At 43.6% G+C, this 17,497-nt stretch overlaps 1 long non-coding RNA gene across 1 annotated transcript; it reads left to right on the top strand.

Annotated features, from left to right (window-relative positions):
• The first annotated feature begins 6,284 nt into the window (after positions 1–6,284).
• Positions 6,285–10,038, top strand: LOC124679110. Its single transcript, XR_006994811.1, has 2 exons — positions 6,285–8,925; positions 9,838–10,038. It is a non-coding gene; the product is annotated as an uncharacterized LOC124679110 (long non-coding RNA).
• The last annotated feature ends 7,459 nt before the right edge of the window (positions 10,039–17,497 follow it).

The raw sequence follows: 17,497 nt of genomic DNA on the forward strand, positions 1-17,497 counted from the left end.
CACAGTCCCTCACGGGATCGGCTTTTGGATGGTACACCTCCTTGCCGGCAAACTCCATCCGGTCTTGGAAGCAATTGGAAGAACAGTTCCATATGCAATACCATTCGAAGCTTCCGAGTCCGGCATTGCCGATCTAGCACAACTACGTCGGAAGCGCGGGGAAACGGTGACGAGAATACATCCAGCGCTTCAGGAATCTTAGGAACCGATGTTATTCGGTTCGTATAACCGAAAAGAAGCGGTCGAGTTGGCGTAGCGAGGCCTTGCAACACAGCTCAAGGACATGGCCTCCCAAGCGGATTATCCCTCGCCGGCGCACATGGTTCGAAACTATCGGCATATGAACAGCGCCACCCCGACCTGTACCAAGACAAGTTCAAGCGTGCAGTAATTATGGTCGATACGGAGGAAGATGAAGTGCTCGCGGGAGGCCAAGAGATAGCGAGTGGCTGAGTGGACTCGGGGGAACCCCGTGGCCTCGCAAATGGGTAAAGCCACCGGGGCCGCCCGGGGGATTTGATTTTGACGTGACCAAGACCGACCAAATCTTCGACCTCCTGCTCAAGGAGAAACGAGTTGACGATTCTCGAAGGTCTCAAGTTCCCCACGGCGAAGGAGCTAAACGGAAAGCCGTACTCGCAAATTCCACAACTCGCTTTCCCATGCCACCAACGACCGCCGGGTGTGGCGTCGGCACATCCAAGCGGCGATAGAGAAGGGGCGGCTAATTTTCAACCAGTACGCCATGAAGGTCGACACCCAACCCTTCCCCGCCGTTAACATGGTAGAAATCGCCTACCCTGAAGGTTGCCAGCCGGGTCCCTCGTTCAGCATCAACATGGTAGGACCTGGAAACCACTCTGGCAAAGATGGAGATGAGGGCAGCTGCTCTCATAGCAAGGATACAAAATTCAAAAAATAAAATGTTTTCAGATTCTTGTATGTTATGCAACCTACTATTAGGGAAAATTAACAAATTTGAATTTTCACTTTTTTTGCAAAAAAGTTTTGAAAAATGGTAAAACCGCAATAACTTTTGCATACGACGTCGAAAAAAAACGTATAATATATCAAAAAAATCGTGGGAAAAAGTTACATCCGAATTCACCAGGGTTTACCCGGTTAGCCAATTTTTAGATTCTCAAAATTCCAAATGAAAATATGAAAGCAGGAAGATTTTAGTTTTTTTCCAGAAATTTAGAATTTTATATATTTTTACTTTTTATTAAATTAAAATTAATAATTATAAGATTTTTTGAATCCCAGAATATTACTATGACTTTTAGCAAATTATAATATTTTCAAATTTTCAGGTTTTAGGTTTGGCAAAAAAAAATATTAAAAATTTACAAAATAATTAAAAATAATACAAATTAAAAAGTTAATTTTACTTATTTATTCAACATTATTATTACATCATTACTTTTGTTTATTAAAAAAATTATTTGAAATTTAAACAATAAAGAAGTGTGACATCGACCAACATGTTAATAGGATTGATATGATACTACTATCACATACATGCGCGCGAAGCACTTGGAAGTGAAACGGGATGGAACTCGGAAGTTAAGCGTGCTAGTGCGGGAGTAGTGTGAGGATGGGTGACCGACCGGGAAGTGTGAGGACGGATAAGTAATTGACTAGAGATTAAGTGTAGTTAGAGACTAACGGAAATATTAGAAATTGTGTAAAAAAGGGAGTGAAAGATAATTAGAAAAAATGGATAAAAAAATTAAACGAAATAGCCTTTTTGTGAAAAAAAATAAAAAAAAAAGATCACCAGCCCCCGCGGGCACCTTTAGTACCGGTTCGTAAGGAACCGGTACTAAAGGTGGGAGGCCTTTAGTGCCGGATAATTAGTACCGGTTCCAAAACCGGTACTAAAGGCCCTTTGGAACCGGTACTAAAGGGGGGTTTTTCTACTAGTGATAATAAATCAGCGACAACTAATATGGAACAAATGAGCTATTACATTTAAGTTTATGTTACGTATATAAGTACTTGTCAGAATATTTGTGTTTAACTAATACTGACATGACGCCTCCAATCAAAAAAAATCTAATTTTCGGGAAAAAGATGACAAACCTACATGGTGACTCCTCACTATCGGAATTTTTTTATTGCTGCCTATAATCCAACTTGGTGACATTTATTTGCGACAAATGGAATAATTGATCACGCATCAAGATATTTGCAGTACCAAGTTCAAGTAGTATGATTTAAACATAGAACTCGATAAAGCAGTTTGATGCCAACATAATTTAATGTGGGAGCTCGATAAAGAAGTTTACCGACAAATATCAATTTGACGTGAGCATGATTTGATTTTTGACCTAGCCCTTTGATATAAACATGCTTGAATTTGATGTCGATATGGTTTACATTCGTTACCCTTAGCAACGCACAGGTGTTATGCTAGTATATATATAGTTCTCTTGGTTGACCTTGTTTTTATGCATGTGCTTTAGCTTTGGGAGGCCATGTCGTTCATCTTAGGGTTGAGGCACCGGATCATGGCTTTGGCGATAATTTTCAGGACCACGTTGATGAAGACTAATTGCTCTAAAATCAGTGAAAGATTCGATGTTATGCCCAAGCTCTTCGGCACAGCTCCCGCTGTACTAGAAGAACCAACCATGCAACTTCACACACTCTACAATGTGATTGACCAAATCTAGAGGCATCCTAAACCAGCGACGAAAAAATGCCCGGGATACACTAGACTAGAAATGAAGTAGTTGAGCATGAGTTTGTCGTCCGCATCAATTCGCTGCCTTCACATAAATTCACTTCGAATAGCAATGCCTTGATCTTCCATCATGGCGTACTCCTCATCGGAGTAGGAATCGTCAACAAAACCATCTTTGAACACAATAATCTATGTTATAAGCTACTTCTAAATCACAACAACAATTACTGAAAACAAAAAATATCAAGAGATTGTCTTTGACCATTCTTTGTCAACCACCTTGTGTGCACCGAGGAGGAATCAGACGGCTACTCATCTTTGTCGAGACGGTCAAGGCGGTGGTCGCGTCGCGGAAGCCTAGCTGCACGGGGGAGGGGAGGGTCATGGTAGGGTGGCGCGGCACCTCCAAGGCTAACGGTCACGCGGCGGATAACCGAAATCGACCTACGGTCACACGGCGGAGATCCTCGATTCGGTGATGGGGCTGGCGCGGCCATCCAGAGCAGTAGGACTCAGCCACGATGGACGGTCGCACAAGTCGATTTGTCGCAGGTAGTGGTCTAGAGCAAGGTCGGGCTGGCAGCCGGATGCTAAAATGAAGTTTCGACGGGGAACTTGGTTGTGCGTGCACGGGCCAATTTATTTTTCGGCAGCCGTCGCGGTGTTGCACATTTGTAACACAAGTGGCTCAAAAATTTAACATCACCGTATAGATATATAACACATGTTGAAGATTGTTTGGGGGTACAAATGCGAGAAAGTTCAAATGGAAGCCAGCTACATGTAGCCCTTAATTTTTAAACACTTAGAATTCATGTTTCAAAGATTTAAAAAATCTAAATCAAAATTCTACGGATAGATAATGATGTATACTTTAATGGTGTAAAATCTTAATGCAAACTACTTCATATTTTAGGTTACACAAAAAAAAAATTCTGACAAATTTTATAGTGAACAGTGCACATTTCAAGACTATAAAATTTGTCAGATTTTATCAATTTCGTATAGCCTAGAATACAAATTAGTTTTCATTGAGATTTTACACTAATGTAGCATACATCATTACCTATCTCTACAATTTTGTTTCGTAATTTTTAAAAACTTTAAAATACAAATTATGATTATTTGAAAATAAAGAGCTACAAGTAGCTCAACCTCCAAAAGGTCACACTCGCACAAATGCTCTCTATAGAGATCCTCTGAACCCGTGTTGCTTATCTATACCTATCAATAAAGGAGCTAACGTTTCCTTGGTTTGGTCCGTCTAATATGTTTTCGTCCAACTTCGTTTTGCCTTTTCGTATGTCGCCCCGTTCGCTCGCCATATCGTGTTCGTAAAGGAATCGTTTCGTTCTCTATCTCATCGTGTTCTTAAAGTAAACCACTCGATGAGACTCCCTATATAAAGCGACCACACGGCGTGACACGGAGGATACGAGATCGATTAGCATGATACTGCCCAGAAGATCTCGGCTAGGCGGACCGACGGAGCGCCGTTGACAAGGCCGAGCAGAAGAAGTCGGTTGGGAAGACATTGGGCTTGGGGCCGAGCTCCTCCACGCCATCGACGAAGCCAAGTACAGGATGCTGGCGTGGAACAAGATGGCATCCATACCATAGTAGCCATGTTTCCGGTACGGCGGGGACGAGGGACGGGAACGAGGGACGAGATTCGAAGGTTGGCAAAACTCGGGAACGGTGGGGGTATACATCTCTCGAGCGATTTTTCGATAGAGGGGACGTGAATCGATCAAATTGGGGACGGTGAATCCGGTACAAGAAGATAGATGGAGGAATGTGAACCTCTAAAATATGAACTCTGAAGACTTGAACTCTTGGATCCTAGAGAAATCAGTGAGCCTCGTTTCCTTGCCTCAGCCTCATGCCAGAAGAAAGATTGGAAGGCGGCAGAAAGATACTTGCTATCATCGTATAAAAAAGGGATCCAGTTTATTGAATGTTTCTTTGATCGAGGGTTATATAAACAAGGAAGTGTATCGACAGTTGCCTAATTGATTCATTGATTTCATTCATTAGCCTTCGGTTCCCAATACACACGCCCAGCGATTAAGCTTCCGTTTCCATATCTATCTGCTCATTTTGGGAATATAACAACCGGGGTCGATTCGGGAACGCGTACCGGCCACCGAATCGCACCGTATCGCCCTTCGTCCCCGAACCTCGATTCGGTATGGTGAATCCGAGTCGTGGAACGGGGCACCGTTCCCTGAATCCGGCTACTATGATCCATACTGCGCAGCCTTCGGGGACGCGATGTCACAGTCAGTCGCCCAGACGGTCACCGGCAAGATCGGTCGTCTTCGACAAGGCCGAGAGTCGGTTGGGAGGACAGCGGGTTTGGGGCCGATCTCCTCCATGCCACAGATGAAGCAGGGTACATGGCGCCGGCGCCGGGCAAGATGGCATCTGTGCTGCGCAGCCTTCGGTGACGCGATGTCACCGGCGTCGACCAGATGGTTGTTCAGATCCGTTTCCTCAGTTTGCTTTCTGGGCAGCAAAAGGAAATTGCTGATCGCATTAGCGCACGTTCCAGATCCTCCTCTGGCACACGGTTGCAAAAGAGTTAGATCGAAGAACAAATCGCGTCCAGCTTCCGACCTTTAGCGTTAAGGCTTGCATGTGGCCAACTCAAAGATTGTTTGAACGATTCTTCTGTTTTTCTCTTGGATCCCATATATACGTTTCCGCGAGTGCTTTACCTAGCACCTTGCACCTATCCTCTACGTACTCACATGTTACCGCACTAGGAAGTTCTTCTCATAACGCAGCTGATGGCTGCCGTCGGGTACGGCGGCGGTTCCACGCACGAGGAGATGCAGCAGACAATGGTTACTAATGTCGAGCGTATTTTGCTCTACATACCGCGGCATCGCATGCGCTGTCAACTCCAACGGATTTGGGTTCTGAAGGAAGGTCAGCGTGAGCATGCGTGAGGTCTTATTCATAGGAAATTCAATGAAACCCATAACTGACGTGATAATGATGACGTGTTGCAATATCTATGCAGGATACAGGAACATGCCGTATGAGAAAGCTCTTCTTATGGATCATGCCATTACAAGTCCCATTATCAGTACACCAAGTTATTTTTAGCCCAGTCCCTTCTCATTCAACTGAAAAAACAGCTTAAGAGAAATTAGGAGAACAATAATGTATGCTACTAAAGACAAACAGTTTACACAATATCGATACATGAACAATGGTAATTAAGAAAAGGCAAGAGGTAATTTGCACCTCTCAAAAACCAGCAAGACAATTACCTAGGCGTCATATGTAATGGCACTGTTGTTGTAACATACTCCAATGGATGTACTGAACCCTGCTGAAACTAGATGCTTAGATGCTTAAATAATGGTCAAGTTCATCTGCATTATGATAATTGTGAAGATAGACTAACCGAACCAGCTACGATTTTTTAGAAAGAAGGCTATTATGAGGTAATATGGTCGGACAAATCTTTCATGCTTTGTGGAATCCAGTTCCTCCGTATATTGAGCCTTGATTTTCATGCTTTATAGAATGTGAAGTTGCATGGCCAGTGCGAGTAAATGTGAATGTTTCTAATTTCCCAATTGCTAAAAAGTGCTTGGATGCTCCCTGTCAAATCGAGCACTCGTTTTTCGGCCGTTGGATTCGTCCTGGACAGATCGATCTCGCGCCGCGAAGTCCGACCGAAAAGCACCTGCGTCTAGACAAATCTCCACCTAGATCCTACGTGGCACGTGTCGTGTAGCTACCGGTTTGAGTCCCGCACCCTTCTCTCTCTGCGGGGTCGCTGAAGCCGTTCCCCATTTTCTCCTCTCCCATTCTCAGCGCGCTAGGGTTCCATGGAAATTTCTGTGGCGGAGGTCAACGGCGACCGTCCTGCTTGCCGTCGGAGGACGAGGGTGCGCGGGCAGGAAGGCTAGCTCGACGGCAAAGGGCGAGCGGCGAGGTAGTGCGGCCTGCTCTCCATCGGAGAGCGAGGTTTCCGGTCGGGCGACGAGGTTGATTTGGGCGTGGAGGTCGTCCTCGATCGATTTTCTCGTCGCCGGACTGCGGGAGCATGCAGGAGGAAGGTTCGCTTGACGGCGAAGGGTGGGCCGCACGGTACAACATCGTGCTCTGCATCTGGCATCGAGGTTTCCGCTTGGGCGGCGGGTGACGAAGTTCTGCCAAGGATTCTGACCACGTTGAGTTCCAGAGGTAACTCCAGTGCAAATCCCCTTTCAATCACGTTATATTCTGCTGTGTTGAGGAGCAATTCATGGCAATGTCTGCATTAATTTCAGTTTGGATTTATCTGCTGGTGTCTATGTCCTGTTCGATTGTGTCTATGGATCCCTAATGTTGGCTTGAACCACAATGAAGTAGATCTCCGGTTATGTTCATGGCGCTATGCTATGAATGATTTCATCCCGCGTGAGGGATTTCTGTTTGGCAGAATTAGTTCAGTGGTCCAATTTAGGGCTACTTTGTTGTTGTAGCATATGCTGTTACTGAAGTTATATGATGGCTGATGGGGAAATAGAACATGTATCACTAGTGGTTTCCCATGTACTTTCAGCGGGAAGTCATTTTATCTGCTTAGTTGCAGGGTTAACAGGTTGCGATGCGGGCAGAATTTTCTCACTAGTCATACACTAATTCCGATCAGATTTCACTAGTCATGCACTAATTCTGCTTACTATAGTTTCGTGTTTGCACACAGATTTGGGACACCGCTTGCCACCCCATTTGGTAGGATCGAGTTTGAACTAGTTCATGTGTTACTGCTTTGTAAATTGCCGATGGACTGGTAATTTGGATAGATTTTTTTGCTGGCATTAAATGTTGTAAGCTGGACACTCATGTTAATTTGCAAGTTGACATCATATAGATAGGTTTGTTTTGTTGTCAACATTTTCTTAAGTTGGCTTCGGAACACGATTAAGTTGGTTTCATATAAACTAAATTGGCTTCTGAACATAGTTAAACTATTTCCCGGATACTACTCTTTTCAAATCTCTGTCAACATGCTTAAGTTGGTTTCATTTACACAATTAAGTTGGCATATGAACATGGTTAATTTGTTTCCTGAATACAACTATTTTCAAACCTCGGCATACCGCATACATGGTTAAGTTGGTTTCATGTAATCAATTAAGTTGGCTTCTGGACATGGTTAATTTGTTTCATGGATACAACTATTTTCAAAGCTCTCCATCCATGGTTAAGTTGGTTTCATGTATAAAATTCAGTTGGTTTCTGAATTTGGTTAATTTGCTTCCTAAATACAACTATTATTTCAAAATCTTTGTCAATATGGTTTTAGTTGGTTTCACATATGAAAGTAAGTTAGCTTCTGAACATGGTTAAATTGTTTTTCCTGATTACAAATATTTTCATAGCTCCGCCAACATGCTTAAGTTGGTTTCATGTATTCAATTAAGTTGGCTTCTGAACCTAGTTAATTTGTTTCGTGAATAAACTATTTTCAAATCTTTTCCAATTTTTATTATTTTTCACCTATATGTGTATTCCAGCACGCCCTTCTTAGACATTTTTAACTAATGTATGGTTAAGTTTGGTTATCCTGCATGATTAAGTTGATTATATTATTTGGTCGCGTATGACTTTTCATCTACATGAAGAATGTCTGCTGCAGAGTTTGCTGAATATTTCGCTGAACTACAGACATGCATTCGTCTTGGCTATTGCGACTTCTATATGATGGAAATGGCTGAATACAACTATCTATTGTTATGAATTCTAGAATTTACATAATTTAGATTCGGCTGTTGTGACCTCTCATGGCTCTGATCTGATGTTCTCTTGTTCTTATTGTTGCCTTCTTGATCTTGTAGCTTACACGGAGTTAGTTAATCTAGGATTTGGTATTTTACCTATATCTGGTCATGTGATATCATCCCTTTCCTAAATTTTGTTCTGATCACTAATTTTGCAAGTGTTTGGTTATATGCTTTACTGGCTTGTGATTGTTCATGTACATGAATATTGTTGTTGGAAGAACATCATGGCATGCTATGCTGATCTGTAGACTCTGCCTCGCCAATGGTGAACGCCCTCGGTGGGAGGGCCCTGATGGTGAGGCCCCAGCGTGGAGGCCACCGTCGCTGCTCTTCACATCCCGTTGCGGTGGCCAGTGCCCTCCCACACGCTCCTCCGTAAGGCGGCGGCAGCACAAGGGTGAGCAAGCTTCGGGCGAAGGCGGCGGTCGGCCACAAACCTACTCGGTGTGAATCCTTTATCTCATCGTCATGTTTTGGTCCTAGTTTTTTTTATATGCAGTTACTTGCTTTGTAACATGGTATTTTTAGTTGCATCTGTGCAATATTTGTTGAGGGAGAGGTGTTTTCTGGTTCCATCATCTTCTATATTAATTAAGTTGCTTTTGACAACATCCTAAGTTACTTTTATCATCTCACTAAGTTGGTTCTGTCATCTAATCTAAGTTGGTTGCGGTCAATGGTCGTAGCTACATATATTTTAAGTTGCTTTATTGCAAGCATGATTCGGTTTGTCAGCATGCCTCAATATCCCTATCAATCTACCTAAGTTGATTTTTGTCAACATCCCTTAAGTTTGCAGTTATACCCAAATACGCGTCACTAGTATAATGATTTTATCAATCTCTTTTCATATTAGTTGGTTTATGTTTTGGATTAAGTTGCTTTGTTGTCATAACTAAGTTGTCTTCTAAATCTAACCAAGTTAGTTTTTGTGTGATCATGCTTTACCTTAGAACCTTTTTACTATTTTTCATCAACCTCTTTTGCTTATTAGTTTGTTTCTGATTTTGATTAAGTTTCTCTTTCATCATAACTAAGTTGTCTTATCAATCTAACCAAGTTGGTTTTTGTGTAATCATGTTTTACCTTAGAACTTTTTCCTATCTTTTGTCAACCTCTTTTGCTTATTATAGTTTGAATCTAATTTTGATTAAGTTGGTCTTTAATCATTACTGAGTTGGTTTTTGTGTAATCATGCTCTTACCTTCCAATTTTTGCTATTTCGTATAAGATGATGGTTAGGATGATTCTAAGTTGCTGCATGCAGACAAACCTTATTTTGTTTCTGTATCATTTGAACTAAAAATTCAACGAACAGAACAAATTGTCTTAGTTGTGTTTGCATTGTACATGTAGGTTTTTTAAAGATGACTAAGCAGAACCTGCGTTTACCAGAAGTCTGACAAAGCATGGGATCAATGGAGATGTAGAGGAGGAAGAAAAGCTCGACTTCTTATTGCAGACCATATATCTAGACGAGAGGGAAAGGTGAGAGAAAGAGAGATGGGGGTGCGATCCTAACTGTGAGCTGGTACATATAGACTTGGTCCCCTCCTACCTTTTTGGGCTACCTGGTTAGTTTGGGGCTACAGTTTTTTGCACACACATGCTTTGTCCATAAATGTTTGAGTAGATATTTTAGGCCTCCTTTGATTCAGAGGATTCAAACCTATGGGAATAGGAATAGGAAAAGGAATTGGATAGGATTGCAGCTGAAAAACTGAGCGTACAGGAACATTTCCTTTAGTGGTTGTTTGAAACGTAGGAAAACAATACTACAGGAATGTCACACGCTCTTACGCAACTTGATTAGCTTAAATAATAAGCAACGGCAGTGGCGCCTAGTGCTGTGCTACAGTGGCATTACTTCAACACAAGCAGCATTTGTTTTGATTTGCCTCGTTCCTTGCAAAGGAACAGAAAAAAGAGGTCTGATTAGATTGTTCATTTCCTGTGTATTCCATAGGAATCTCGCTACAAAGGAAAAAATCCTTCAAACTTCCTTTGCTGCGTTCCCGTGAATCAAACGGTGCTACAGTATAAATTCCTACAGGAACAGGATTCCTACAATTTTCCTACAAGAATCCTGTGAATCAAAGGAGGCCTTAGGTTCTAGATAGTTTTTTGTGTTCAAGTGCTTGGACAGTCAAAACAGCATCCAGATGCTTGGTCAGACTAACCAGCACCCAGATGCCGGATCAGACAAAAAAACATCCGGATGCCGGGAGCGACAAACCAGCACCGGATGCTGGCTAGACACGTCCTTCTAATTTTCCTCTCGATGCTGCCCTCTGTGGCCATTGCCGTCATGGTGGTGCGCGAGGAATAGAATCGGGTGAAAACAAATGTTATTGAGTTTACAAACTCCTCGCTTCTGCTTTCCCAAACAATGGCCTACTTGAGTATCCCCGTTGCTTATTGAATTTACAAATGTTATCGACCCGTCACCAACACATGAGGTGGTGTGTCTGAAGCGTACTTCTCCTTTTTATCTCCGTTGCAAGCACGGGTATGTTTCCTATATGGAATAAAGAAAGAAGACCTGCATGTTGCCTTAGTATATGGAAATTAAGAGTATATATATGGAATAAAAAAGAAGACCTGCATGCTGCCTTAGTATATGGAATTAAAAAAGGGACGGATGATGAAAGGTTGCCTGATGGGTTTGATGATGATTGCTGATCGGTAATAAACGCCTTGCATGAGCGAAATTGGATGGGTGAACCTGGGAGCAAGCGCACCCTATATGGAAAAAAATATAATAATTCAGAAAAAGGTCAAAAAAATTCAAATGTTTTTGGGAATCAAAGATGATCATGTATTGTACTCGTATACGAAAGATTCACCATGGAATAACTTCTCTTGTTTCCTGGGTGAAAAAAACAGACTTGAAGGTCCTATATTAAAGTACTATTCACGCTATATTCGTCATAGATTTGTTTTTTTTTCCTGAAGTCAATGTGAAACATTTTTTGGCCAAACAAATTTATACGAGTACAATACTTGATTATCTTTGATTCCCAAAAGGATTCGATTTTTTTTGACTTTATTTGAAATTACTACATTTTTTAGAGTATATAGAGTGCGCCTGCACCCGAGAGCCAAAAGTCCGGGTCACTTGCATGAGTGCTTAATTGAAAGGAAGACGGGGGACGTGCCCAGTCCAGGGAATGTTGAGCCACAAGGTGCCCTTATAAACATGGTGCTGCACTAATGTATGCAATACTGTACAAGAACTTATGTCCATTTGAAACTTTGACCTTCTCCAATTTGTTTTCCTGGCTCCACAAAACAAAGCTCAATGGCTTGGGACGATCTTTTTTTTAAAAGACTGATGACACTGTATGAATTATGAAGACTGACGACAACATATAATTGTAAAATGTTATAAAGAAAATATGTCAACTATTATAAAGACCGAGGACACTTTGTGAAATACAAAGATTGATGACAATATGTAATTGTAAAATGTCCTACATATGTGTTGCTAATGAGCATTTTATTTTGTTCTAAATCAATAATTCTTTTTTTCTTCCGCGGCAACGCGCGGGCATTGTCCTATTATTGTAAATTGCACAAAAGTAAAGTCTATTTTAAACCTCGGGGACTGAGACTTCGGGGTTCAATTTCACAAGAGTAAATTCTAGATTCTGAACCAGTGTTGCTTATTAGTGGAAAATTGCACATTAACAACAAGTTTCACCACCGGAAGAGTACGACGGGTACAGGTCATACGCAGAGACGAGCGGGGAAAGGAACATCTGGAGCGTGGCCGATCGGTAACCTGTGCGTGCGGACGAGGGATGGATTGCCGGTTCGGCAAATGCACGCAGAGCCGGGCACGGTTGCTTCCATCTCTTTTTTTTGAGATGAAATGCTGCGATCAATTAAACGGCACACTCAGGTGCAAGTACAGATACAAGGAATTCTGGAGGGTCAGCCTCCCATACCACATTACACTTATTTTCGCAGCCATAACGAGCTAGTTCATGCGCTACTTTGTTACCAGTACGGCGCACATGCCTAATCGAGTGATCAGCAAAACCCTTCAGCATCGATTTTATTTCTTCGACTAACGATCCATGGACGGACCTGTCAATATCGCCGCTTCTGATTTTTGCCACAGCACCCAGGCAATCAGTTTCTAGAATCACCTTACCCAAGCCCTTCGTCCTTGCCAGCGCCAGCGCGTGTTTGCATGCCATGAGCTCGGTTGCTTCCATCTCTTGCTTTACCGTCTCGGGTCAGCATGATATAGTTTCTTCTGATCACTTCAAGAGAAAATCAGCTCGTTTGAGGGACACGGAGTGCCCATTGCAACGACCCAAAATTCCACACTTTCGGCTTCACCGCTGCGTATGGCCGCCACAAGTCAGTTAAGAGCAACTCTAACAGATCCCATAAACCACACCGAAACTGTATTTTTCCGGCCGGTAGTTAAGAGCATCTGGTAGGCTAGGCGTCCTTGTCTCGCATCAGCTCAGAAAATTTCAGCTCATTTGGTTATTTGGAAGCCCTCTGCCTTGTAGCTCAACCGGTTTTCAAAGCATCTTCGGGATATGTCCTGGAAAACGTTCGGATCGGCAGTTTCCAGCGGGTCTGTTCCGTTGACGTGTTTTCACGCCCTCGTGCAACGGTTGCAGCCGTGGAGAATCGCGGGAGACACCGCGTTATCTTGCCCCTCGCTCTCCACTTCCAGTCACCGGTTTTCTATTTCTCTCTTTTCATTCAATTCTGTCACTGACACTGAGAGCGTTGTCGCATCAATCGCCGCCCATGGCCTCCTCCGCCTCCTTCCGCTCTAACGCCGACGGATCTTGACGTCCGTTCAACGGTGATGAAGTCAAATTAGGCCCTCCTACGCATCGTTCGGGAGTACGAAGCCGACGGCCGCGATTCGGCGGCGCAGATCAATGTCGGTCGAGTACCGGTGTTGAATCGATCGTCGCCGGTCGCGACCAGGCTGGTAAGCATGGGAACGCGTCGCGTGGCCGTCGCCGCTCTTCAGGCTGTCGGGATTCCATCGGCGGATCCCTCGACGGGGGGGTTTCAACCCTTCCTAGGGTTTCCGTCGGCGAGGGTGGCGGCAATGGCAGCAGGTGTAGCAGGTTCTAGCAGGGAGATGGAGTCCCGACAGGGGTTCGCGTCCACCCGGATGCACTCGTTGATGCCATGGGGCCAGCCGCATCCGGTTGCTCCAAATGTCGCGCGGCGCTTCGAGTCGCCGTTGTTCGGCTGACCCCGTGCTCGTCAACAGCTTTCAGCTCCGTTTGTGCCCTGCTTTCCAACTGCGGCTTCGGTGGCCTACCATCCGACCGCTGCTCCGGCTCTGCCTCCACCTCCACCTAAATTTGGGATGCGACCTCCTCGAGCACATGCCGGCGCCGGTGCGCGGCCTCCTCCTCCGTTGGCCCGCTTCCTCTCCACCCCATCGTAATCACTCTTCATCCCTCCTTATCTAATTGATTGATGTCAATGTAGATCGGTTTGATGACATTGTAGATCTGATTGTTGTCATGCAGCTACGATTGATGTAAATGTTGATATGATTGATGTCAATGTGCGCTGCAATGTTTAGCATGACAATATCAAGCTCCCTTTAGCATGACAATATCAAGCTCCATCATGACCAAGACATTGTCAAGTCCATGCCAATGTCAAGCTTCATCATGGCCATGACAATGTCAAGCTCCAAGATGGACTTGCGCCCAGCTCCGCGAGCAGCGTCGCCGTCTCCACGCAGTGCTACAGGTAAGGGTCGCCGCTCGCGCGCATCTGCAGAAACCACCAGAAAGCTCAATTGAGGGACGCGGTTAAGTCACCTCAAACGTCCACTAAAATGCACAGATGAGCGAGGGACACGGTCGAGCACCTGGCCGCGGTGAGCCGCCTGATACGTCTCCAACGTATCGATAATTTCTTATGTTCCATGCCACATTATTGATGTTATCTACATATTTTATGCACACTTTATGTCATATTCGTGCATTTTCTGGAACTAACCTATTAACAAGATGCCGAAGTGCCGTTGCTGTTTTCTAGCTGTTTTTGGTTTCGAAATCCTAGTAAAGAAATATTCTCGGAATTGGACGAAATAAAAGCCCGGAGGCCTATTTTCTCACGAAGCTTCCGGAAGACCGAAGACGAGACGAAGAGGGGCCACGGGGTGGCCAAACCCTAGGGCGGCGCGGCCCCACCCCCGGCCGCGCCGGCCCGTGGTTTGGGCCCCCGTGCCGCCTCTCGACTTGCCCTTCCGCCTACTTAAAGCCCCCGTGACGAAACCCCCAGCACCGAGAGCCACGATACGGAAAACATTACCGAGACGCCGTCGCCGCCGATCCCATCTCGGGGATCCTCGGAGATCGCCTCCGGCACCCCGCCGGAGAGGGGAATCATCTCCCGGAGGACTCTACACCGCCATGGTCGCCTCCGGAGTGATGAGTGAGTAGTCTACCCCTGGACTATGGGTCCATAGCAGTAGCTAGATGGTTGTCTTCTCCCCATTGTGCTATCATTGTCGGATCTTGTGAGCTGCCTATCATGATCAAGATCATCTATATGTAATTCTATATGTTGCGTTTGTTGGGATCCGATGAATAGAGAATACTTGTTATGTTGATTATCAAAGTTATGCTTATGTGTTGTTTATGATCTTGCATGCTCTCCGTTTCTAGTAGATGCTCTGGCCAAGTAGATGCTTTTAACTCCAAGAGGGAGTATTTATGCTCGATAGTGGGTTCATGTCTCCGTGAATCTGGGGGAGTGACAGCAACCCCTAAGGTTATGGATGTGCTGTTGCCACTAGGGATAAAACATTGATGCTATGTTCGAGGATGTAGTTATTGATTACATTACGCACCATACTTAATGCAATTGTCTCGTTGCTTTGCAACTTAATACCGGAGGGGGTTCGGACGATAACCTCGAAGGTGGACTTTTTAGGCATAGATGCGCTTGGATGGCGGTCTATGTACTTTGTCGTAATGCCCAATTAAATCTCACTATACTCATCATGATATGTATGTGCATTGTCATGCTCTCTTTATTTGTCAATTGCCCAACTGTAATTTGTTCACCCAACATGCTGTTCGTCTTATGGGAGAGACACCTCTAGTGAACTGTGGACCCCGGTCCAATTCTCTTTACCGAAATACAATCTCATCGCAATACTTGTTTTTACTGTTTTCTCTGCAAACAATCATCTTCCACACAATACGGTTAATCCTTTGTTACAGCAAGCCGGTGAGATTGACAACCTCACTGTTTCGTTGGGGCAAAGTACTTTGGTTGTGTTGTGCGGGTTCCACGTTGGCGCCGGAATCTCCGGTGTTGCGCCGCACTACATCCCGCCGCCATCAACCTTCAACGTGCTTCTTGGCTCCTCCTGGTTCGATAAACCTTGGTTTCTTTCCGAGGGAAAACTTGCTGCTGTGCGCATCATACCTTCCTCTTGGGGTTGCCCAACGAACGTGTGAAATACACGCCATCAAGCTCTTTTTCCGGCGCCGTTGCCGGGAGATCAAGACACGCCGCAAGGGGAGTCTCCACTTCTCAATCTCTTTACTTTGTTTTTGTCTTGCTTTATTTTATTTACTACTTTGTTTGCTGCATTATATCAAAACACAAAAAAATTAGTTGCTAGTTTTACTTTATTTACTGTCTTGTTTGCTATATTGAAAACACACAAAAAATTAGTTTACTTGCATTTACTTTATCTAGTTTACTTTATTGTCTTGCACTCTATATTAAAAATACAAAAAAATTTAGTTACTTTTGTTACCATGTCTAGCCCCGTAGTTGGTACTCTATCACCTGAGGAATCAATCTTCACTTTTAAACAAGGAGGTGAAGAGAATTTCAAAGAAGCATGGTCTAGAATTTTTGATTCTTATAGTAAAACTGAACCTAAAATGACCTTAAGCTTGCTCCTTAGTAATTTCTACTTTGGACTTATTCTTCGTTATAGATATGCCTTAGATGGCTGTAGTGGGAGGAGATTTCCTTCATTGTGATGGGGATCAAGCTTTTAATGCTATAAGGAAATTGATTACATCATTTAGCTCTGATAATAATTTTGATCCATCCCATGCTAGTATGCATAATAAATTAAACACTATTGAAACAGATATATCTTGCTTAAAAGAAGTGTATAACCGAATTCGCGAATACTATGATTATGTTCCATTAAGCTTCGGACCTTCAATGTGGGTGCCCACCATTAAAACTACTATTGGTGGTGAAATTTTTTATGCTCGTTGTGATATTATGTCCGAGTTTTGCCTTATGCCTGAAAATATTTATAAATCTTTGACACTATGGGAACTCACTGAAGGAGGAGAAGAAATAACTCTTGCGGATAACTCTGTTGTAATTCCTAAGGGTATAGCTGAAGGTGTTTTCACAACCTTTCTTGGAAGAACGGTATCCACTGATTATCTCGTTATTGAATGTGTAGGGACAGGACAAATCACGTTTGGAAGATCTCTGCTAAAACTCATGGGAGCAGTCATAGATGTTGGAAAAGGCACTCTAAATTTTACCTCTACACCCGGATGCGGGCATGTATTCCCTAGACCAAAGAGTAAGAAAGGTAAGGGTAAAGCCCAAGGTAAGGTTGACGCACCACCCTTTGATAACACTTGATACACACTTTCTGCGCCTAGCTGAAAGGCGTTAAAGAAAAGCGCTTATGGGAGACAACCCATGTTTTTACCTACAGTACTTTGTTTTTATTTTGTGTCTTGGAAGTTGTTTACTACTGTAGCAACCTCTCCTTATCTTAGTTTTGAGTTTTGTTGTGCCAAGTTAAGCCGTTGATAGAAAAGTAAGTACTAGATTTGGATTACTGCGCAGTCCCAGATTTCTTTGCTGTCACGAATCTGAGCCCACTGCCCTGCAGGAAGCTCAGAAAATTATGCCAATTTACGTGCATGATCCTCAGATATGTACGCAACTTTCATTCAATTTGAGCATTTTCATTTGAGCAAGTCTGGTGCCATTTTAAAATTCGTCAATA

The sequence above is a fragment of the Lolium rigidum genome, chromosome 7 (genome assembly GCF_022539505.1).
Source record: "Lolium rigidum isolate FL_2022 chromosome 7, APGP_CSIRO_Lrig_0.1, whole genome shotgun sequence".
Classification (NCBI taxonomy): domain Eukaryota; kingdom Viridiplantae; phylum Streptophyta; class Magnoliopsida; order Poales; family Poaceae; genus Lolium; species Lolium rigidum.